This window comes from Schistocerca piceifrons, chromosome 6, assembly GCF_021461385.2.
Source record: "Schistocerca piceifrons isolate TAMUIC-IGC-003096 chromosome 6, iqSchPice1.1, whole genome shotgun sequence".
NCBI lineage: Eukaryota > Metazoa > Arthropoda > Insecta > Orthoptera > Acrididae > Schistocerca > Schistocerca piceifrons.
The window spans coordinates 437,622,804-437,648,080 of NC_060143.1; positions in this window are offsets into that span (position 1 = coordinate 437,622,804).

Below are 25,277 nucleotides of genomic sequence, written 5' to 3' on the forward strand. Positions count from 1 at the left end.
TTCACAACCTTGACAATGTCATAGTTTACATGATATAAAATCCAGTTGCGCTCTAATAATTACCAGTATTTGAGTTAGCGCTACAGTTGTGAACACGGGCTATGGTTATGCAAGCATGTTTTCCTTTTTTTTTTTTTAAATGAATGACAAAACCATCAATACAAAGAATACAAGAATGGCTGTTTTGATGTTTAAAATGGTACATTGTTATATCAGTAATTGTGAGTGATACACGCACTAATTTATGCCTGTATACTGAATCGGGCCACAGCAGCTGGATACAGTGGCCATGTTTGTGTGAGAAGTGCTAGTGTGAATGTGTGTCCTTTTCATCATGCCATTCTGTGACTTAGTATCTGCTCTGTGTGGTAAATGGCAATCTATCCTTTTAATACTACTGTTCTTAGTATCTGCTCTGTGTGGTAAATAGCAATCTATCCTTTTAATACTACTGTTCTTACTGAAACTTGAAATACTTTTAATAAGAAATGATGAAGCTTTGGCATTAGTCACTACTATTGCAGGGAACTGGAAATTGCCCTGACTATGTCAAACAATTGACAGCTACTGCAAATCGGTGTGTCTGAAGAGGTCTCAAGTACCTGTGACACCTGTACTAGAGGTACTTAAAGTGCCATTCCCTCCTGTGGATCCTGTCTCCTCTGCAAGAAAGTACAGGATCCATCGTTACCCGTCCAGTTGATGGTGTGTCAGTGGTGTATAGGGTAGATGGGGACCAGAGAGGACTCTGAGTGTGTACCGGTCTCCCTAACCAATAAGTTTGAGGTACTGTCTTTCATTGAACCTGACCCAGTGGGACTCACTTCACCTGTTGTGGGGAAACCTATTCTGTGCAATGTCAGGAGGAGGGAAATGCGTAAGGGTAGGGCTGTGGTGAATGATGGTACCCTTAGGGAAATGGCAGCAAGGGACAGGAAAGGACACCAGGTGCACTCAGTGTGTTTGCCTGGGGGCCTCATTCAGGGCACTGAAGAGATAATTCCAGCAGCCATTGAGGGAATAGGGTGCAACCAACCGCAGATTGTGGCACATGATGGAACAAATGATACTTGTTGTCTGGGCTCCGGAGTCTTTCTTGTGTCATTCCAGTGACCGGCAGAGAAGGTTGAGAAGACCAGCCTTGTGCGTGGAGTTTCCACGAAGCCCACAGTTTTCGGCATTGTTCTTAGAATTGAACATGGCCCTTTGTTCTGAGTGAAGTGGAAGGACTGAACCAGGGACTTCGAAAGTTCTGTGAAAAGCTAGGCTGCAACTTCCTGGATTTGTGCCATAGTGTTGAGAACTGTAGGGTCCCCCTAAATAGGTTAGGTGTGCACTACACATCAGAGGCTGCTATCAGGTTGCAGACTATATGTGGAGTGCACACAGTGGTTGTTTAGATTAGGTGACTCTCCGGATAATGATAGCTGTAGGAAGTATTTCCACAAGTATTTCAGTGTGCCATCCCCCTGTATGCACTCACCTTGCTGTTGAGCCCATGAGTCATGCATTAGTGGGAGGATGAGTGGCTGGAAATGACTGACAATAAGCTCCGTTTAGCCAAGCCACAACGCGTGTGTGGTGTACTTCCTTCCAGCCACGTAGACTAGACGAGGTTCTCTTCACTTGGCTTCGGATATACCACAGTCCTATGACGCATGGCTTCCTGCTCCGGTGAGAGTACCCTCCAATGTGTGGCCACGTTTCATTGGATTGCGCCTTATTTTCTGACCAGCGGGCCGCGGCTGACTTGCCAGCGGGTCTGCCATCTCTTTTAGGAAATACACAAACAAATGCATTTAAAGTTCTGTGACTTGTCCAATGTTTTTACCAAGGTTATAGGGAGAGGGTCTTAATTTGTTCACAGGGTGACTGGCTCGCCCATATTGTATGTAAGTGGCCGGCCAGTGACAATTTCCTGTGGAATCCTTGATGCTCATTTCTTGTTTTCCTTACATTTTATTTTCTTATACAGCATTTTTCATCTTTCCCCTCTTTCTTTGCGTGTATGCTTCCATTTTACTAAATTTGTCCACATTAGTTTCTTTTAATGTGTGTCAGTGTGCTGATGACCTCGACGTTGAGCACCCGTAAGCCCAAACACACACACACACACACACACACACACACACACACACACACACACACACACACACACACACACAGAGAGAGAGAGAGAGAGAGAGAGAGAGAGAGAGAGAGAGAGTTAGAGCTGTAGGAAACCCAGAAGTATCAGTGTAAGATCGAACGGAATGCCACCCACAGGTGAGAGTATTAAAATCCTAATGGTAAACTATCAAAGCATTCACAACAAAGTGCCAGAGTTTGAAGCACTCATGAAAAACAGTGAAGCTCACATAATACTAGGTAAAGAAAGCTGGGCGAAACCTGAAATTGCTAGCAGTGACAGTTTTGGAAAACATTTAAGTGTATATCGAAGGGATAGACAAATGAGAAACGGAGGTGGTGTATTTGTCGCAGTTGACAAAAAACCCATATCCACTGAGATATAAATTGAAGCTGTATGTGAAATTGTTTGGGCAAGGTCGATGTAGTGTTTCTTGATTTACAAAAAGCGTTTGACTCAGTATCACATTTACTGTTATTGTCAAAAGCTCAATCATGTGGGGTATCAAGTGAAATTTGCGACTGGATTGAGGACTTTTTGGTAGGGAGGACACAGCATGTCATCTACAAATGCAGAAGTAACTTCGGGTGTGCCACAGAGAAGTGTTTTGTGACCATTGCTATTCATGTTGTATATTAATAACCTTGCAGACAATATTGATAGTAAATAATAATAATCAATAGTTGAATTAATAGTAAACAGCAATAGCTGCATAAATATTCAATCATATCACGAAAGGATTTCAACATGTGCAGAGATTAGCAACTTGCTCTAAATGTTCAGAAATGTAAAATTGTACATTTCACAAAACAAAAAAAACATTGTATCCTATGACTATAAAATCAATGAGTCACTTATTGGTATTGGCCAACTCATACAAATACCTGGGTGTAACACTTTATAGGGATATGAAATGGATTGATCACATAGGTTCAGTCGTAGGAAAGCAGGTGGTAAACTTCAGTTTATTGGTTGAATACAGGGGAAGTGCAATCAGTCTACAGAAGTGATTGCTTACAAATCACTCATGCGACTCATACTAGAATATTGCTCAAGTGTGTGGGAACCATATCAGATAGGACTAACAGGGGATATTGAATGTATATAGAGAAGGGCAGCAGAAATGGTCACAGGTGTGTTTAGTTCATGGGAGAGTGTCGCAGAGGTGCTGAAGGAACTGAAATGGCAGACTCTTGAAGACAGATGTAAAGTATCCCGTGAAAGTCCATTAACAAAGTTTCAAGAACTGGCTCTAAATGATTACTCTAGGGATATACTGCAATCCTCTACATGTTGGTCACACAGGGAACATGAGGATAAGATTGGAATAATTACTGCATGCGCAGAAGCTTTGAAATACTCATTCTTCCCATGCTTCATACGTGAATGGAACAGGAAAAAACCCGAATGACTGGTACAATGGGTTGTATCCTCTGCCATGCATCTTGCAGTGGTTTTGCAGAGTATGGATGTGGAACTAAAATACACATTTCTCTTTATTGGAATGTGAATGTTTGAATAGTAATTGTTCAAAAACATTCACTTGATAGTATTTAGCTCAAGAAAGCTTTGCATTTCATAAAACATAGTGTTTAAAATATGTTTTTATTTTCCGATGAACATCTAGTCACATATTAATTTATTTGTACAAATTTTTCTGCATTATGAATTACAAACAAAATGTAATATAAATCACACATTGTTACTAATCTATATAAGGTTTACTGTTAAACTAAAGTAGTTAATTACTCTAGTTAGAATTTTGTGTACTTTCTTAGTCAGCTGTCAAAATGAGCTGTTGTAGTGAGTTGAACAGAAATTGTAAGTGTTGTGAGATCTCGGGTGTGAAAATTACTAATAAATGAAGAAAATCATGAAACTTGAATGTCAGAAAATTATTTGTGAAGTATAAACCTAATGGGATATTCATATAAAAAAATTAGTCCAAAAAATAAGTCTAGGGCTTCTGCAGCAAACAGGAATTATGTACAATCATGATCAACAGTCATCATCACCCTTGATAAATATACAAAATTAATGTCTCATTTCCTGTTCTAAAGCCTTTATGACTTGCTAAAACCTCAATTATTTATTGAGAATACTGCAATTTATAACAAAAGTTTGAGTCAGTTTACATCTCCATTGGTAGCTGGAGCATTACAAGATGTGGATGCAGATTACACTGAGAGACTGGTTTTTGAAATTTTCTGAGTAACTCTCTACAAAATGTTATATATGTTGTAACATTCTCCATCTAAGTTTCAGTCTCACAACCCCTGGTTTACGAGACTGATAATTCCTGGAGCTAAAGAGCAGGCATGTAATTTGCTTTGTAATAAGACACACTTAATTATATAGCAAAATGTATAGTTTGTAATGGATACAAGTCCCTGCTCTGGTGTTATTGATGTGGACTCCCAGTGGTCTTAATGAAACACGTATACCATTTGGCTTGCTTTCTCCATTTAAAAAAAGTTCATTACAAAAGGTGTTGACGTCACATGGCGGAGAAATACAGAAGTCCTTGCATACTTTTGAGATCTCAAAATTTGTAAGGGAAAAATGCTAAAACTTGTCTGGAAATCAGGGAAATATCAGGGAATTTCACTTGGGGAAACTTGTGGCAAAACTGTTTTAAATGGAAAAAAGGTCACAGTGGAGAGAAACTTACAAGAAACTGGGCTATTCAATACACAGAGAGCTGACCAAATCTCTTGGTGAAGAATTGTTCACTCAGTAGAATTTGAGGAGATGGTATTGGTTTGTTTGGGAAAGCTTCATCAATAAACAACCATCACCTTGCCTGCAAAATGTAAACTTAGAAAAACACAGTACAGAGGGAGCGGAAAATGCACTTCACATTTACATACATAGTCTGCAAGCTACTGTGAAATGAATGGCACATGGTACATAGCATGACACCATATGTTAGGGCTTCTTACTGTTCAGATCAAATATGGAGTGTACGAAGAATGACTTCTTAAATGCCTGTGTGTGTGTTGTAATTAGTCTTAATTTTGCCTTCACAGTCAATATCAGAGCAACGTGCAGGGCCAGAAGGATATCTCTAGACTTTTCACTCAATACTAGTTCTTGAAATTTCATAAGCAGCCTTTGGAGGATAATACTGAGCACATGTTCGATTTCAATCAGTGCTTAACAGACCATGCCATTTGGTTCGTTCCCCACATCCTCTTGGCTTCAGTCTTCACTATTACCCCTACCCCAGATCTACCTCGACACCTACCCCTGGAATTTAACTTCACTCATTTTGGACCTATGCCATCTTCTCTGCCATGTTCTCTTCCTCTGTTCTTTGACCCCCATCCCAATCTACTCCTCCATATTATTGTCACTGTGCACTGCATGAACTTACCAGTGCCACTACCTGTACCTATGTCGTATTCCTGTCTCTTGTGCCTGCTGCTTATTCCTCGTACATTCCTTTACCATGCAGCTGCTGACTCTCTGTTCTAGCAAATCAGCCACTCTTGTCAACCCTCTCTCCTGCTTCCCATCTCCTTTCTCTCTTTGCTCACTACTACTGAAGGTATCACTCTGTGGTCGAGCTGCAGAACTGCAGTTCCAGCACAGTATAGCTGTGCAGATTGTGTGTGTGTGTGTGTGTGTGTGTGTGTGTGTGTGTGTGTGCGCGCGCGCGTGTGATAGAGAGAGAGAGAGAGAGAGAGAGAGAGAGAGAGAGAGAGAGAGAGAGTACTAATTCTGGTGCTAACAAATATCTCTGTCTGGTTTATTTGTCTTTCAGTGACTAAACACCTTTACTATTTAGTGAGTTACTATCTTTGGTTTTTAAGTTATTTGCATTGTATCACGGCATTCCATTACCATACAAATTTACTGTGAAACTGTTGTCCATATTGCTTGATATTTAAAGAGATATCTACAAGATGTTCTAAAGTGGACACCACATATTATCCTTATTACAAACTTCTGAGCAACAAACCCTTTCTTCCTCAATGATGAGTTGCACCAGAATTTGAGACTATAGGACATGAAAATAAGAAAAGTAAATCAACTTTTTGACATTTTCATCTCCAAAATCTCATATTATCTGCAAAGTACTAATGGTAGAGTTTTGACATTTAAAATCTGTATATGTGACTTTAAGTTCATATTATCAGAACAAACACCTATGAATTCAGAAAATTCTGCTTGATTTATTGGTTTGTCATCATGCATTTTATCTAATGGTGTGAACAGAACTGGTGCAGTATGGAATTGCATGTATTGTGATTTATCTAATTTCAGGAACAGTTCATTGACAGAGTTTTGTTAATATAAAATGTTCTGATTCTGCACCTAAGGGTGGTTACAAGCATTTTTCAGCAAAATATATCCTGCAGTAGAACTGACTTGATAACTTATCCAGTAGCATTTTTGGATGTGAAATTAGGTAAACATCTACAATGGCTCGAGAGTACTGACAGATGCTTTAAAACTTAACAAAATTTTCAATAGTGTCTTTAAGCTTCTTAATTATGGTGTCACCTTTGGGTAGGTGCAGTTGGTATCACACATTCTGATGGCTCTAAATGATTGACTTCCACTTTAGTTACTTCCTTCATAGCAAAAGGTATGGGCCGAGCACAGAAAAAATGAAGACCATCAGTAGGTTTTAATTATATGTGGATTTGAAAGTTTTGTGCCCATCCCATATGTAAATTGTCAAAATTGTTAAATGGAATACTATTAAAGGTGATGTTAATTGAATCCTGTCTTTGAAACCCAAAGGTGTCTAGACTGAAAATGTTGGTTGCTACTGATGAAAATGCTAGTACAGAAAGTTTTATTGATCTGCATACATGCTTATAGGTAACATTCTGCAGCTACATCTACGTATACATCTACATCTAGGTAGGTACTCTGCAACCCACCATATGGCACATGACAGAGGGTACCCCATACCACTACTAGTCATTTCCTTTCATTTCCACTCGCAAATAGAGGAAAAAATGTCTATATGCCTCCATATGAGCCCTGATTTTTCATACCTTATCTTCGTATCCATTATGTGCAGTATATGTTGGAGGCAGTAAATCATTCTGCAGTCAGCTTCAAATGCCAGTTATCTAAAGTTTCTTTATAGTGTTCCTCAAAAAAAATGTCGCATTCTCTTCAGAGATTCTCATTTGAGTTCCTGAAGTATCTCTGATGTGTGTAACACATGAATATTGTTCGAACCTGCCGGCAACAAAACTAGCAGCTTGCCTCTGAGTTTCTTTGATGTCTTCCTTTAATTTGACCTAGTATGGATCCCAAACACTCAAGCAGTACTCAAGAATATGTCACACTAATTTCCTACATGCATTCTCCTTTGCACTTTATCACATTTTCCTAGAATTCTCCCAATAAATCGAAGTCGATCGTTCGCCTTCCCTACCACAATCCTCAACTGCTCATTCCATTTCATATCACATTGAATGTTATTCCCCCTCCTAAAGCAGTAGGCTGGTTACTGTACTGTATCAAACAACTTAAGTTACCTCCAAAGGCAGTGAGCCAATACACCAATATATTCAGTGTTAATTAGGTATATGTAAGTATGTGCTGATAACCAGTGGGATCATCTGGCTGAGAGGATCAGAATCAGAATCTGAATTTTATTGTCTCGTGTCATACATACATAAATCATTGCTTTAAATTATAAGACTTGTCTCAATAGATAATGTACCAGAGATACATAACAATGTGCCAAACAATGAACAAAACAGTGTTGATTTACAAAAATCATTACAAATTTGTTTCATTACTTTACAAAGAAATCTTCATTATCATTTAAAAATTTCATTTGTGAATAACAAGATTTTTGCTCCAGAACAGCCCTTAATGTTATCATCAGTGAACCTATTTCCAAGCTGTGAAAGTTTTTCATTTTTAGTTTATTATAAATTTTCATAGCTATGTAATGAACAGTCTGCGAGTAGAGTTTTGGTCTATGAGATGGCAACATGAAATTATCTTTGTTTCTTATCTTGAAAATGGCTTTCTGTAAATAATTCTGGATTGATTCAGATAGAGACAAATAGTTCATAAATGTAAACACATGGAATAACAAAAATTTGTAGATCCCTGAATATAGGTCAGTGTCAGCATGACTCTCTAGGCTTAATGTTACACATATTTGTAATAATAATGGAATTTCGATATTGGCTGGTGGCACTGTCTATATGCTGTGTACTGTGATTCTGCACAGCACCATAGGCCTTGGTGGATTTGATCCAAGGTAGTCCAGATACCTTTGTTTGTTGCAAGCAAAATGTATAATGTTGTGCTGTGAGACTTTGTACCAGCTGTGACTTCAGAAACACTTAGTACAGGATTTCCTTTTTTTGTCACATTTTGTGAACTACCACTCTGATAACTAGCATTACTACTATCAGAATTTATATCTAAACAATATAATATTTCTACTTGAGCTTACATTGAGGGGAAATTTGTAACTACTATCCTAATTGGTGTATTTGCATTTTTATGTGATGGTGCCTTGGAATTTACAGATTACACCATCAATTCACTTTAGGTAACAATGTAGTTTAGGATACACTTCTGCCTAACAAACAGACAAAATAAAATTAGAAAAGATATCTTTTTTCATGTAGCTTCATATTGAAATTCATCTATTCATATTATAAAAATGGATGTGTGTGTGTGTGTGTGTGTGTGTGTGTGTGTGTGTGTGTGTGTGTGTGTTTTCCACATCTCCTCCTAAATCACTGGACCAATTTCAACAAAAATTGGTACACATATATCTTAGTCAGGCAACATTTGCTGTGGGGGGTAAGAAACACCTACGTATCAAAGAAGTGGGGCGGGAATGAAAAAGAAATGTTGCCCAATGCATGTAAATTTCCAGACTTTTATTCATCCAGTTTTGGAGAACAAAACTTGTAACAAAGTTTACTCACAACTTTGAACCATAACAAAATTTTTTCTTGCTGAGAACGCCTACAAGATTATGAAAAGAAAAATGTGTACCACTTACCACTTTTCCACTGTTCATGCAGTAAAAGTACCGCATGAGGCATGATGTCATTATTTATTACTTATTTACTACAAACTGTATTCACAACACATTGTACAGACAGTATGCGCTTTTACAACTGAATGTAAGTGCAAAATTATATCACTGTGTAATATATACACTGAAGAGCCAAAGAAATTGGTATAATATTGTGTAGGGCCCCCGCGAGCATGCAGAAGTGCCGCAACACAATTTGGCATGGACTCGACTAATGTCTGAAGTAGAGCTGGAGGGAATAGACACCATGAATTGTGCAGGGCTGTCCATAAATCCATAAGAGTATGAGTGATGGAGATCTATTCTGAACAGCAAATTGCAAGACATTCCAGATATGATGAATAATGCTCATGTGTGGGGAGTCTGGTGGCCAGTGAAAGTGTTTAAACTCACCTGGAGCCACTCTGTAGCAGTTCTGTACGTGTAGAGCATCACATTGTTCTGCCGGAGTTGCCCAAGTCTTTTGGAATGCACAATGCACATGAATGGATGCAGGTAATCAGACAGGATGTTTACGTACATGTTACCTGTTTGAGTCATATCTTGATGTGTCAGGGGTCCCATATCACTCCAACTGCACACACCTCACACCATTACAGAGCCTCCACCAGCTTGAACAGTCCTCTTGCTGACATGCAGGGTCCATGGAGTCATAAGGTTGTCTCCATACCCGTACATGTCCATCTGCTCAATAGAATTTGAAAAGAGCCTTGTCCGACTAGGCAACATATTTTTAGTCATCAACAGTCCAATGCTGGTGTTGATAGGCACAGGTGAGGCATAAAGCTTTGTGTCATGCACTCATCAAGGGTACACGAGTGGGCCTTTGGCTCTGAAAGCCCATATCGACGATGTTTCATTGAATGGTTTGCATGCTGACACTTGTTGATGGCCCAGCATTGAAATTTGCAGCAATTTGTGGAATGGTTGCACTTCTGACATGTTGAACGAGTCTCTTCAGTTGTCATTGGCCCTGTTCTTGCAGGCTCTTTTTTTGGCCGCAGCGATGCTGGAGATTTGATGTTTTACTGGATTCTTGGTATTCACAGTACATCTGTGAAATGGTCGGATAGGAAAATCCCCACTTCAGTGCTACCTCGGAGGAGATGCTGTGTCCCATTGCCCATGTGCTGACTGTAACACCACATTCAATCTCACTTAAATCTTGAATAACGTGCCATTGTAGCAGCAGTAACCAATCTAACAACTGCGTCAAATACTTGTTGTCTTGTGTAGGCATTGCCGACCGCAGTGCCGTATTCAGCCTGTTTACATATCTCTGTATTTGAGTATGCATGCCTATCCAGTTTCTTTGGTGCTTCATTGTCATTCAGGAGATCTGATGTCACAAGAAATGACATGTGAAAAACTGTCACATCATGTATGATGTTAAAATTTATTACTTCTTTGCTACTAACTCTGTTCACAATAAATTTAGCAGACAGTATCTACATATGCCACTGAATGTACATGCAATATTATACCATTGTACAACATATAGTTCAGGAGGTGTGATGTTATGAACAGTGAGAGGCATGAAAAAATGTCTCATGGTGGCATCGCCACTTAAGTCTTTCACTAAATATTTTGAAGACAGTATCCACATATGCTGCTGAATGTCCCTACAAAATTACATGATGGTACAACACATTGTTCAGGAGATATGATGTCATAGACTTTAAGCACAAGGCCAGACACTGCATAGTATGGGTGAGGACACACAGCTATAAATAAATACCTGGACAATGCTGTTTTTCTCCACTAGTAATGCTATAAAGGAAGTGGCTGAGATAAGATTAAATTGCTGTAGTTTTAACTCAAATCAGGAGTACACTGTTGTAGGGAGGTGGAACTTGGACACTGAGTGGAAACAAAGACAGATGTTTGATGTGTGTAAGGAGTTGTGACAGCTTTAACCACCTGACATCACTCCATTATGTGGTTCCACTTACAACCAAATGCCTTAATTTTTACATTCTGAAGATATTTGGGATCCAGAATGAGTTTGCCCAAAAGAAACTTCTATAGTGCAATACCAAGTGGAAATAAGAATAATACACTTGTAATAAATTTGATTTTCTGACTGATTTAATGAGTCTCTTAGAACATAATGTACAGTCGATAATTTATGTGAGACACAGTTCATATGAGTATTCCATTACAGATGTCCTTAAACTCATATGCAGTGCTTACTTTTGGCAGCTCTTGATTGTTTAGAAACGTCTTTGATATTTCTCACTTTTGTGATGAGAGGCAGAAGCTAATGTAAGCTGAAGAAACACACCTGCAAATATCAACCAGCATTAGCTGAAATGTGTCACAGGTAAATAAATTATAATTGCAAACCTGCGAATAAGACTGTTTGATTCTTCATCATATTTTACTGGTGGCTGTACCATACCCCCTATGAGCTGGAAAAAGTTTTGCTGGCGTAAGTTATCTTTTGTATGTTTACAAGAAGAGTGTTTCCACTGAACCATTCACTCAATGATGACATAAGCATATAATTATCCTACGAATAACATAACATTATCTCTTCTTAGTGCAATTTACTTTTATTCTAGGTGTTATCCATCCCTTGTACATGTAATTAGTTAATTTTACTCTTTTTTGCTCTGACATGTAGCATCCATTCCCATTTCATAATGCTACCTACAGTGTGCAAACTACCATCAGATTTTAAGAAGAATGTGATGATTCCTATACCAAAGAAATCAAGTGCTAACAGATTTGAAAATTACCAAACTGTTATTTAATAAGTCCTGGTTGCAAAATATTTATTGATCACAGTTAACTTCCAAATAGATTTATACTTCATAAAATTACCTTCAGAAAAGACTTCCTAACACTCAAACTTATATTTGGTGTTAACAAATTTCTCTTCTTCATAAACATTTCTCTTTCCACTGCCAGTCTACATCTTATACTGTCTCTACATTGGCCATTATCAGTTATTTTGATGTTCAGATGTCAAAATCAGGGCCTTCAGCTCTTATAACTCCAGCCTGGTTCCTTTACAAATTATCAGATGTTGAGTATCACTGTGAAGGACCCAGAAATACCATATACTTGTGTGAGCCAGTGTTATCAGCACCTGACAGAGTTTGAAAGGGATCTCATTATGGGTCGCCATTTGGCTGTCTTGTGAAATTGTGCAAAGTCAGTCAAGTCTGAGTACCACAAGGGAATATTACAGTAGTGTGCACCAATGTGAATTACTTACAGAGGAATTGTGAAACTGGTAGACTCTGACCTGGGAGGAGATTAGTTTAGGTTCTGGAGAAATGTAGTAACACTCAAGGCTATACTGACTGTAAGACTTGTCTTAGAGGAATAGGTTAAAGAAAGGCAAACCTACATTTACAGCAATTGTAAACTTAAAGAAGCTTTTTGACAGTGTTGATGGGAAAACATTCTTTTATATTCTGAAAGTAGCAGGGGAAAAACCCAGGGAGCGGAAAGATTGTATATAACTTGTACAGGAACCAGACTGTAGTTATAATAGTTAAAGGCCCTGAATGGAAAGCAGTGTTTGAGAAGGGAGTGAGACAGGGTCATAGCATATTCGTGAAGTTATTCAATCTGTGCATTGTACAAGCAGTAAAGGAAACCGAAGAAACATTTGGAAAAGGAATTAAAGTTCAGGGAAAAGAAGGTTTGCTGATGACTCTGTAATTCTGTCAGTGATGGCCAAGGACTTGAAAGAGCAGTTGAATGGAATGGACAGTATCTTGAAATGAGGTTATAAGATGAACATCAACAAAAGCAAAACAAGAGTAATGGAACATAGTGAAATTAAATCAGTTTCTGCAGAACGTATTAGATTAGGAAATAGACACTAAAAGTTGTAGTTTTGATATTTGAACATCAAAATAACTGATAATGGCCAATGTAAAGAGAATATAAAATGTAGATTGGCCATGCCGAGAAAATTGTTTATGAAGAAGAGAAATTTGTTAACACCAAATATAAAATTAAATGTTAGAAATCTTTTCTGAAGGTAATTTTCTGGTAACTCTGTTATCAATAAACAGCTGATACAAAAAGAGAATAGTTGCTTTTTGTAGTGCTACAAAAGAATTGTGAAGTTTAGATCATTAAATCAAACAAGTAAGAGGATGTAAGACTCAAATTTAGGGCAAGAAAAATTTATTTTACAATCTGACTAAAAGAAGGGATTTGTTGAAAGGACATATGTTGAGGCATCAATTAATTGTCAGTTTGGTAGTGGAGTTAAGTGTTGAGCATAAAAATTATATAGGGAGACCAAGGCTTGTTTACATAAGCTTGTTCAAATGGAGAATAGGCTGCAATATTTTTGCAAAGTGAGGAAGCTTGCACAGGATAGACTCATGTGGAGAGCTGTGTTAATCCAAGTCTTTGAACTGAAGACCACTACAACAGTAAAATTCTATGAAAAAATTATAAAAAAAGAGCTTACTCCAAAGTTGTTGGAGAGAGAAACCTATGTTGAGTTGTAGCGGCCTATTAATCATATTGAATTATGGAATTGTAGACAGTTAGAAAGTGTCCGAGTTTGTGGAATGATAATAACGTAAGTTTGGAAGATGGAAGTATGATAGCATACAGAACTCAGATGCTAATAGGTACACAAAATGTAACTCCACCTGAATCGTTATGGATTTTAAAAAAGAAATGAAGCTAATATGTATACTACCTGACAAATGTCAGATGTCAACTTTGTACCTGAACACACCGTCGTTGTAAATGATTAGAGATGCTGTTCTCCGTGACATGTAGAACAGCCATCAAAGTGCATTAGTATTGTTTGCATTTAGAGTTGTTACCAGGCCTGGTAGTATATATATATATATATATATATATATATATATATATATATATATATATATATATATATATATATATAAAATAGAGGGAAACATTCCACGTAGGAAATATATATCTAAAAACAAAGATGATGTGACTTACCAAATGAAAGTGCTGGCAGGTCGACAGACACACAAACAAACACAAACATACACACAAAATTCAAGCTTTCGCAACAAACTGTTGCCTCATCAGGAAAGAGGGAAGGAGAGGGAAAGACGAAAGGATGTGGGTTTTAAGGGAGAGGGTAAGGAGTCATTCCAATCCCGGGAGCGGAAAGACTTACCTTAGGGGGAAAAAAGGACAGGTATACACTCGCACACACGCACATATCCATCCACATATACAGACACAAGCAGACATATTTCCAGCAGAGAGTACGAGTGTAGGACAGTAAATCTTTGACGAGGGCTGTTTGGTTGAATCTGGGAGTGGGGCTGAAGGTGAGGCCTTTGGATAGGACAGAGGTTTCGGATTGGGAGAGAGGTTTGGAGGAAAGGTTAACTACTGAATTAGGGTGTTGTGGTTCCAGATTGTGTTGATCGGAATTTTGAGGTTTTGGAGGGAGTGGAGCTGGAAGTGGGAGATTGAGTAGATGGGAGAGACTGGGTTTGTGTGCAATGAGAGGAGGTTGAGGTTTGCTGGAAAGGTTGTGAAGGGTGAGTGAGTTGCCTTTCCGGAGGTGGGAAACCAGGAGATTGGATAGTTTTTTGAGGTGGAGGGTGGCATGCTGTTCTAATTTACGGTTGGCCTGTAGGAGGATGCTCTGAACAGCCGGTGTGGATGTGGGAGAGGAAAGATTAAGGACTTTTATTAAGGATAGGAGTTGACGGGTGTGTTCATTGGCTGAGTTGATGTGTAGGTGAAGGATTAGGTGGGTGAGGGCAATGGATTGTTCAGTTTGGAACTGCTTGTGTCTGTATGTGTGGATGGATATGTGCGTGTGTGCGAGTGTATACCTGTCCTTTTTTCCCCCTAAGGTAAGTCTTTCCGCTCCCGGGATTGGAATGACTCCTTACCCTCTCCCTTAAAACCCACTTCCTTTCGTCTTCCCCTCTCCTTCCCTCTTTCCTGATGAGGCAACAGTTTGTTGCGAAAGCTTGAATTTTGTGTGTATGTTTGTGTTTGTTTGTGTGTCTATCGACCTGCCAGCGCTTTTGTTCGGTAAGTCACCTCATCTTTGTTTTTATATATAATTTTTCCCACGTGGAATGTTTCCTTCCATTATATATATATATATATATAAGTTGTGTGAACAGTGCCAAATGTCGAGTGATCACTGTGAAGAACACAGAAATGCCATATATTTGCGTGAGGCAGTGTTATCAGCACATGGCAGAGTTTGTAAAGTATCTCATTATGGGTTGCCATTTGTCCATTTGGTGAAATTGTGCAAAGTTGACAAAGTCTGGCCATCACAAGGGAGAATTACAATATTGTGCTCCAAACACATCATAACCCCATCACATCCATATCTACTGTTGGAGAAATGATAATGGAGTCAATGCAACTTTTGTGTTGTATGTACTATTGATTTGGGACTAGTAGCAGTCGGAATGATAATTACCATCCCATGTACAGGCTCCCATTAACACCAGTACACCAACAGCTGCATTTGGAGTGGTGTCATGACCAGGTAGTGTGGACTGTTGGTGAATGGTGTCCACTGTTTTCAGGATTATATCGTGGCTCTGTACTGCCCGGGATGACAGTTGGTGGTGAGTGTGGTGTTGACCTGGGGAGAGATCTCATTCTTCCAATGTTTTAGACAGACTCCGTGCCTCGTGTAGGGATCCATCAAATATTACTTCAGGTCATGATTAGTACTGATTAAGGGAATTTTGACAGCACAGCTGTAACATCATGGATATCCTGCAACCTAATGTGTTACATCTCATGTGATAGTGTCATGGTGCCATTATTCAACTGGACAGTGCTTGTCCACACAAGGCACATGTCTCTATAATCTGTCTGCATGATGTTGAGGTACTCTCATGGCCAACAAAATCCCCGTATCTGTCCCCAATAGAACATTTGTGGTCCTAGCTCTGACATTAGTTCTATCCCAGTGCCTGTAACAAGGATATCAATGACCAGTTAAAACAATTGTGGACAGGTTTTGTCAGGAGAGGATACAATGACTTTATGACACCCTTTCTAATGAATCAGTGTGTGTATCCAGGACAGAATGAGTGCAGCCTCATACTGATAAGTGGTCTCCTACTATCTTAGTTTTTTGTAAATTTGACTCAATTTTTTACTCACTGAAACAACATTACAGGATTCTATTATAATATGTGCAGTAATAATTCTGTAATACACACATAACTGAGTAAACTATTTTAGTCTTATTATTATGAGTATACAACTTTACAATGATAACTAAACAGAGTACTCTCAAAAAGAACAAAAAGAAAACACAACGTTGGCAAAGTTAGCCCAGTAGACCAAAAAACAATATATACACCTTTAATCATTATACATGAGAACAGCTTGACCATCATGCTACTGAAGGCCATACTGGGCTTCCCCATAGCTTATAGCTTTCAAACCAGACATTGGAACATTGACAGTAGAAATGATCTATGGAGAGACTTTATGCCTGGCACATAAGTGCGGCTTTTAAGATCCTATGCCAGTGCTCTACCAACCCACAAGTGGTGCTGTTGGAACCCACACAACTTGAAGGATTCAAGGAATGGCATCGACACAAATTGCTTTTCTTGATCCACAGTGACATTGGCTGGACAGCTGAAATGGGAAATCCAAGGTGCTAAAAAATTCTTGCTTTTGTTTCCACTTAGATCTCACTGACTGACATAACCTCTGCCCAGTGTGTATATCTAACAGTTATCATAAATATATATTGATACACGTATGATGATGGAAGCAGGCCAATAACAGCCTGTTGTTTTTCGAAGTTCTGTGAATGGCTTATGTATACAGGGTGATACACGAAGATATGCAAATATTTTAATATGTTATTTTACAAGTAAAACTAAAAAAAAAAGTTCATATAAACATAGATCTGGAAATGTTTAGTTATGGAGTTATGGCTAATAAAAGATTTTGCCTGAAATTTAGCAACTTCGCTAATGTGATGCCATCGCAAAACTGTATGAGGTTAAAGCAAAGCACAATTTCCATTTATTTTGTTGTTATTGGTCTGTGAATCTAATAAAATTTGTCCGAGATGTGTATCTGCATTACTTGCTTGCATTATAAATGCGATAGACGAAATTAAGAACAACCTTGTGAAACTGAAATGAGCAACAAAATCTGCTCATACACGTGCAGCTAAAAACATCAAACTTGGTGGAGACATTTTTGAACATTTATTGCGAATGTATTGTGAAATTTTGTATGTACACTGAAACTTCCTGGCAGATTAAAACTGTGTGCTGGAGTGAGACTCGGACTTGGGACCTTTGCCTTTCGCGGGCAAGTGCTATATCATTTAAGCTACCCAAGCACAACTCACGCCCTGTCCTCACAGCTTTACTTCTGCAAGTACCTCATCTCCTACCTTCCAAACTTTATAGAAGCTCTGCAAACCTTGCAGGACTAGCACTCCTGAAAGAAAGGATATTGCGGAGACATGGCTTAGCCACAGCCTGGGGGAGAGCTTCTGTGAAGTTTGGAAGGTAGGAGATGAAGTACTGGCAGAAGTAAAGCTGGGTGGATGGGGTGTGAGTCATGCTTGAGTAGCTCAGATGGTAGAGCACCTGCCTGTGAAAGGCAAAGGTCCTGCGTTCGAGTCTCGGTCCAGCACACAGTTTTAATCTGCCAGGAAGTTTCATATCAGTGCACACACTACTGCAGAGTGAAAATCTCATTCTGTATGTGCACTGTGCAACTTCCTTAACACTGAGCTTTGTTTTTTCCCATTTAACATGAATTCATGTGTGCTATGGTATTAATAATAGCAGATTATCTGATACATTCATACAGATTCAGTTAATTTTTCTAAAATTAAATTCTCTGCAACTTCTGTTGAAAAATTTGTGCAATTGTCTGAAATTTAAGAAACAAATTGGGCCAAGTAGTTAATAAATTAAAAATTTTGGGAAATTATGTCTCTGCTTCTCTGGATGCTCTGGAAAACTACTGCAGATACATGTCTGTGACATGTTTTATTAGATTAAAAAAAAAAAGTGCAGGCAACATCTTTTATTAGCCATAACTCCGTAATTAAACATTTGCAGACCTATATTTATATGAACTTCTTTCTTTAGTTTTACTTGTAGAATATCATATTAAAATATTTGTATATCTTCATGTACCACCCTGTATATCTGCTAACTTTGCACTGTTGACATGCTGCACACATACTTGGCAATAGTCTTTTTTAATTCTGAGCCTCACAGATTTCTCTGTCATTAGCTTAAAGGGGGTTGTGCACTGGGGTAGGTGAGGTTATGAACACTGTCAAATAGTGCCTTATGTAACATTTCAGGCATGAATGGTCTAGGTGAGGGGCAAAAGACATAACACCTAATAAGGTCTTTGACACATATTGACTGTATGTGTTTGACCTGGAAAGAAGTTAAATTGCTTTATAAATACTTCTGTAAATGTTTGTATGTTGTTTGCACTGTGGTAAATTGACCAATGAATGAAATTGTCATGGAGAACAACCTTCCTTGAGTTTCTTAAAAGTGAAAATACACTACAAATAGCCTGGCTTTTGCATAAGAGTGGAAGTGCCGCACAGCTTCATACGTGGTCAGCGGATCTTAGTAATATGCACTCCAGTTCATCTGTGCCCCATCATTTTCTGGGAGGGAAAAAATCTAAAAGTTCCAAACCCTTGGAAACATATTGCCTAAATCAGGTGAACCATGTCATTGATAAATAAATAATAAGTACAACCCTGCAGCCAAGACCATTTGTTTCTTCAACTTACATCAATTTCTGCATTTCATACTGACTAGCATCTACCACTAGTGCTAATGGTGCATTATGGACTGGATGAGAGACAAGAACTTCTTTTTGTAAGATGGATCTTTCCTTTTTGAGGGTGTGTCGCACCTCTGGCAGCTATGGTAGGGGGCATAAGCCTGTGGTGTTGTTACCTGCCATTTCTGCTGTCAGCAGTGCACTCTGAGTGTCTGATTTAATATTTAATTGGGTATTCACTGTGTCTATTTCTCTACTTAAATTAGCACTCTGTACATTGAGCTTTTCACTTAAAGTTGCTGATTTTCCTTCTGTTCATCCAACTTAGCATTCAGCTGAGTATTTACTAATCTAATCTAGAATGTACTGACCCCATCTCTTTTCTTAAAGCTGCACTTTGGGCTTTAATTAAATTTGCTAACTCAGTTCAGTCTGACATTTTCCTACTCACTTTAAGAGCCGTGGTTGGTTCTGAAGCTAGTTGCTGTTCTTGATCCATAACTTTACACATTTTAGACCTCGTGAGCATTAAAAAAAATCCTACTCAACTTATAATGACTACAATATTACAGTCTATTTCAACAGTTCCTTTAACTTTATACTCAAACAATTATTGTTTTACGCTCACCCGGTGTAGGGTTCTAGCTGTGTTGGCGAGCAGATGTGTATTCAGCACCGGTGAACAGCAGTGGCGCCGGTGGCGTTGAACGTTGATTTCAGTGTCGGTGTTGGTGAGTGGATGTTTAGAGTCAGCACTGGTGAGCAGCAACTGGTGCCTTTGGTGTCACTTGCTGGTACTGCGTTGGCGTCAGTGAGCGGCGCGTGAGAGCTGTGTACTCTCCATGCTGAATCTTCTTAGTCGAAGTATTCTTGGCGTAACTCTTCTCAGTCTAAAATGTTGAGGTCTACTATCCATTCGTTTGATGTTATTACTTTCTTAAGTCTTTTACAGTGTTGCATTCGCAGCTTTCTTCCATTTGGTTCCTTGGACTCAATCCAATTACTCAAAACAGTTCTCTTATCTTGATATGCCAGGTTGCTATGGCAACTCAAAATATCTTTGTCCCATTTCTGTCATAAAATTTCCGTTTTCTTCGAGTCCTGTCACGGTTGCCATATTCTAATAGTTTTGACAATATGAGATGCACTGTGAAACTGGATTGCATTCACAATTCACACCTCACTCTCGTCAGTTGACTTACATGATGTGACTAGCCGATCCTCTTCTCTGGATATTTTCCAATCCTCTTCTCTGGATATTCAGCTATGTCAATCTCCAAAAAGCTTCTTCTCTGACGATTTTCACTGGTTATAGGAATTAATTAGAGTCTTTCTCTATTATTGAAGTAATGGGGTACTCATAGAATACTTTGAGTTCAATCATAATACATTTTCAACTTTCACAGACAACAACTTCTGCAAGTCAACTTAGTCATCAAACATTACATACTATTAAACATATTTATAATAACATTGGTCTAACAACCAAATGATTTATGAACATCACATACATCTTGCCTCTTACAGGACTAAGACATGAAGTAAGATAAAAATCTATAATCAGTTGTTCATTTGCCTTTTTACAATAATCTCATTCACTAATACAGCAAAGAATAGCCTATAATTACTCCGTGTTATTTCACACAGCGTCTGTGGCACTAGTGGCAAACACTTGTCATCATCAGTGGACCACTCTTGCAGTCTTCTCATAACAAACTTCCGACCGGTCCACAGAAACAGGAGGCACAGTTGATACGCTTCCACTCTCCCACTTATATTTAAACTATCGTGTGTTCGAGATGGTAGAATGACGAGTGGTTCTAGAATTTACGTGGAAATTCTCGAAGCACTACAATTTTGAGTTGAAAAAGTTGTTGTATTTATGGGACAATATATGAGGATAGTAACAGAGGGAACTCTTCATACGAATTGATGAAAGTTCCATACATGTTGAAGCATTTCAATTCCAACATATTCAAGACGGCTACAGTGACAAAGTCTGATAGATCTGTTCTGTCACAATCTTAATATAGGACATTTCAAATGCAGAAATCCACAGCCATAAGAAATCTACAAATTCTAATCTGATGATGATGATGATGTCGTGTAGCTAGGGCCTCCTGTCGGGTAGACCGTTCGCCTGGTGCAAGTCTTTCGATTTGATGCCACTTCGGCGACTTGCGCGTCGATGGGGATGAAATGATGATGATCAGGACAACACAACACCCAGTCCCAGAGTGGAGAAAATCTCTGACCCAGCTGGGAATCGAACCCGGGCCCTTAGGATTGACAGTCCGTCGCGCTGACTACTCAGCTACTGGAGGCGGACTCTAATCTGAAAATATATACACATATCAGTGAACATTGCAGTAGCATAGCATATGAAAAAACTTGACACTATTCTGTTGGCATAATTTGCCTTCGCCTTCCTGTAACCTGTGAAATGAATTACCCAGCAACATGGTGGGACCTGCAGTGTGATATGAACTCCAAATCCTGAGGCAGCTTGGGGTTTTTCACATTAACAAATCGTTATCAGAGGTAGGATTACTGTGTAGGTCAGGGATATTTAGTCACTGAAGTGACATCCAATTGCAAAACTTTCACTAGGCCACTGAGTCACATATTATTATTACATTGTTGTAGTGGTGAAACAAGCAGTATGGTAATCCTACAGAAAAATTCTAGAACCGACTCCAGAGATCTGAATCTCCACCACACCAGAAACAGATTGTTTGCAAATATGAACATAAATATTATGATGCAAACATCTATCCTGTGATAACTATTTGGAACACAAAGACCTTACAAAATTAAAAATAATATTTGCCACAGTTTCAGTAATTGAGCAATGTGCCATTTATCTCACCCTGAATGCAGTTATACATTGTCTTTTTTGTCTACTTTTTTGTAATATTATTGTTACTTTACATTTAGTTTTGTAACTTACAAGATCCTTTACATAAAATTACTGATGTCAAAATGTCAAACAAATATGAAAAATAGATCTTATAGTCTGTAAAATAAGGGAAAGGTAATCACTCACCTATCGCAGATCGATGTGTGGATCACATTAAACATATCAGAGAATAGCATTGGCACTAGCTTTCCAGCACAACTGCTTGCACTGTCCGTTGGTTGTGTGTGTGAATGTGTGTACTATTGCTAGAAAAAGAGCTAGTGCTAGTACTCAAAAGTTAACGTCGATGCTGTTTTCTGTTATATGTCACGTGCTCCAAGTATCAATCTGCTATAGGTTAGTGGTTGCCTTTCCCCTGTTTTACATATTGCTCCAGCCAGGATTTCCAGTATTGTTAAACATTTCACAGTGTGGGGGAGACCGGGGCACATTGGCCATAGGGGCAGGATGGCCCAGTCGAGTTAGTTCATACAATAGATGCTAGATCGTGCTGGGAATCAATCAGCAGGTTGGTAGCACTGTCCCACTCCCTCTACAGGAACAATATGGCCGGCGGAGCAGTTTTGGATAAGTTGTGTTGATTAACTGCTTTTGTATGTATGTGAGTAAAATTCTACTCGTCGGTTAAATGTGTGTTATGTAAAGTTTGCTTACCTTAGGTGAAAGAGGTGAGTAGTATAATTAAACGTTGTAGTTTAAGGATTATTTCTATATGGCATACAATCTAAATTGCTTCAGTGGGTTTTGTGATGAGTAGAATTTATAGTAAACATGGTGATGGGGCAGGTTGGCCCAGAGACAACACACCGTTGGGTGGCTTGCGGAGTATCAATGTAGATGTAGATGTAGATATGCTACTGCATGCAACAATAAAATACCCCAAACATGGACTGAGACTGAAATGGCGGGAAGTGATTGGTTCACAGGATTCTTGATGAGGCACCCTCAACTCTCCATTCGGACTCCTCAAGCAAATAGTTTAGCCCAGTGCACCAGTTTCAACAAGCATGTTCATCGAAGAGGTTTTCGCCCAATAGGGCGAGTGGCATTGGCTGAGAGAGGGTCACTTGTTACGATCGCTTTTGCAGTTAGTGCGTTGGGTAGTAGTGTGCCTCCATTCTTCATCTTCCCGAGGGTCAACTTTAAGCCTCATTTCATACTTGACGGCCCGATTGGGTGTGATGGAGCAACTCATCCTCCGGGATGGATGACGGAGACAAACTTTGCAAAATATATGAAACATTTTGTTCTACATGCTCGCTGCTCAAAATAACACCCTTGCTTGGTTTTGATTGATAATCACAGTTCACCTCTCGACTCTGAAGTTCTTGATTATTGTAAAGATAATGGAATCACCTTTCTATCTTTTCCAGTGCATTGTAGCAACAAGCTGCAGCCTTTAGACAGAAGTGTTTAGGGGCCTTTTAAAAAGTTCGTGAACTCAGCATGTGATGCATGGGTTACCAATAATAAACAGCCTATGACTATTTATGACATCCCGTCTGTAGTGTGAATAGCACTTCCAAATGCTGCAACTCCCAATAACATAACCAGTGGATTCAAGGTAACTGGGATCAATCCCTTTAACAAAATATTTTTACTGACAGTGATTTTATGCCTTCCTACACTTCGGATAGGCGAGACCCAAACACTGAAAACAGTCCATCAACTCGAGCTGAGATAAACGTAAGACCGTTTCCAACTCCAGAAGAGGTCAGACCTTTTGAAAAGCAGAGCCCAGAAAAAGTACGGGGGCAGGGAAAAGGAAAAGAGTTTCTGCCACAGTGACAGACTCTCCAGTAAAAAAAGCCCTTGAGGAAGAACAAAAAGGTGCAAAAGAAAAGAAGACGAAATAATTGGAAAGAAAACTTAAATCACAGGCTAAAAGAGCACTTTTTCAAAAAGAAAGTAGGAGCAATGGTAGAATGAAATTAACTAAATCAGCTGCAGTAGGCCTAAAACGCAAGAAGAAGCCAATGGAAGATGATGATGATGAAGATGATGATGATGATGATGAAGAAGATGAAGATTCACTGTGCCTAAGGTGCCTCAAGCCTTTCTCAAACAGTCAACCTGGAGCAAAATCGATTCAGTGCACAAACTGCAAGCGTTGGGCTCATCAGACATGCGTGAAAAATGAAATCCGTGGCCTATTTTATGAGTGTTATAACTGTGCTGATCCTTTGGATGTGGACAGTGATTAAAGTTGATTGGTTTGTATTAAGACACTATAATTTCTAATAATTTTAAGGTTTCCAGTTGTGATAATAAAATGTTAAGCATTTAACTCAATATTCAACTTGATTTGATGTACGTTAAAGTATGTTTCTTGATAACTATTCGTTTTATTTTGATATCCTAAAGTTATACTAGTTTAACTTATCAAAATATTCGTGCCCCAGCCTCTGGGCCAACTTACCCTGAGGTAGGGGCAGATTGACCCACTTGACCTATGTCCAGTAATTAATTCTTTTTAAACTTTTAAACTCCAGATTCAGTAAGACTGCTCTAAATATTTTGCAATAATTTCATAAATTTAAATATGTAAAAAAAAATAATATAATTTTTTTTAAAATATGGCCAACGTGCCCCGGCCTCCCCTATACGAGATGACGTACTGCTAGTGTTTTCCATATCATTAATTAGTATACTGTGTAATTAGCAAATCAGTAGTTCTTTATTTGTGGTAATTTTGTTTTTTTGATTATGAAGGCTTCAGAGCTATCTCTATTTCTTCTTTTTACTGTCATCTCAGTTTCTGTATGTACAGAAATTTCTCAGTACTTTTATTTGTTTGTAATTTTGTTTTTCAGCTAAGTCATTAAAAATTATTCATTAACAGTTTTGCACATGTTCTAATGCATACATTCTTTTAACAGATTCTACATATGACTCACAAAACAGTAAATCATCATCTGGTAATGGACAGAATGGGAGAAAGTCAAAGAACCACCAGACTACCACAAGAAAAACTGATGAGGCTCCTGACTGGTCGAAACTGCCATTTGTGACAAGATACCACCTTGGTCATTTTAGTAACAAATGTGATAAAGATTGCTCTGATTCACCTCCACTTAGCTTAGATGAAGATATTACCTCTGAAGAGGAAACAGGAAATTATAATCAAAAGAATGGGGGTGACAGAAATTACAGTTTTCAAAAAGTAATTTGTAAAACAGATGCAACCAAAGTGTCTCCAGATAATGGCAATGCTTCCCGATCTGAGCGCACAAAGTATGATCTTCGAAATGAACTTAAACTGAAAAGAAAGATGACTTCTTCACATGTAAAGAAGTCACATACAAGAAACTTATTTATCACAAAAAAATTGCACACAGATAGACGACTAAAACCTGTTGATCAAAAATATAATCTAAAAGCTGAGTATTGGTCTGTCATTAAGCAGAACATAGCTAATCAGAAATGTAAAACTGAAGAAATAT